The sequence below is a fragment of the Alligator sinensis genome, unplaced genomic scaffold (assembly GCF_000455745.1).
Source record: "Alligator sinensis unplaced genomic scaffold, ASM45574v1 scaffold41_1, whole genome shotgun sequence".
Taxonomy (NCBI): domain Eukaryota; kingdom Metazoa; phylum Chordata; order Crocodylia; family Alligatoridae; genus Alligator; species Alligator sinensis.
The window spans coordinates 3,296,990-3,298,251 of NW_005841926.1; positions in this window are offsets into that span (position 1 = coordinate 3,296,990).

The window sequence follows — 1,262 nt, forward strand, 5'->3', positions numbered from 1 at the left end:
TCCCCCCGAGGTCCCCAGTCCCTGCCCCCCCGCCCCCAACCCAGCATCCCAACAGTTGGAAAAAACCAACAAAAACCAATGCTAATATTGAGCATCACTTTGTGGCACCCTTAAAAGGATTTTATAGTACCCCAGGGTGCCATGGCATCCTGGTAGAAATAAATGCTCTATGCTAGAGGTGGCATCCTTTTAGAAGCCACAAGTTAGAACAATCCAGCTGTGGTCCAATGTGAACCAGGTGGCTTCAGCAGCATGCCAGTGACAGGAAGATGTTCCTGCATCTATGCTTAAAGCCAGTGCTGTGCAAGGTTGTGCTGTTCAGAGATACCCTAAGGTAGCTCCATATGTGCTTTCTCTGGAGCATCTAACTCTGGAGAATTTAGGTTGGCACTGACTCAAGTTATTTAACTCTGCTGAGAAGCAGGGCCTGTTAGCCTAGACATAGCATCACACTAATCCAGCTATTTTGCTTTCCAGTTCTACAGCTAAGACTCTACATAAACAGCACATCCCCACGAGTGTGCACATGTGGTTTACAGCGCCGCAAACCCATCTGCGGTGCCACAAACTGCATGTGCGGCATGCACATGCTTTCACTGTACTGCTATTTTGTAGCACAGCAGTTTTTTTTTTTCTGACAGTGGAACATCCCAGTGTCAAAAAAACAACATGCCAAAAAAAAAAAAAACAAGTGGCATGACACCCTGAGATGGTGCAGAGTCACTTGGAAGAACTGGATGCCTTTAAGTCAGCAGGCCCAGATGAGCTCCATCCGAGGGTGCTGAAGGCACTGACCGGCATCATTGCAGAGCCACTGGCGGGAATATTTGAAAGCTCGTGGCACACGGGCCAAGTCCCGGAGGACTGGAAAAGGGTCAATGTGGTCCCCATTTTCAAAAAGGGAAGGAAGGAGGACCCGGGCAACTATAGGCCAGTCAGTGTCACCTCCATCCTTGGCAAAGTCTTTAAAAAAATTATCAAGGCTCACATTTGTGAGAGCCCGGCAGGACAAATTATGCTGAGGGGAAACCAGCATGGGTTCGTGGCAGGCAGATCATGCCTGACCAATCTAGTCTCTTTTTATGACCAGGTTACGAAACGCCTGGACACAGGAGGAGGGGTGGATGTCATATACTTAGACTTCAGGAAGGCCTTCGATACAGTATCCCACCCCACACTGGTGAACAAGTTAAGAGGCTGTGACTTGGATGACTACACAGTCCGGTGGGTGGCGAATTGGCTGGAGGGTCGCACCCAGAGAG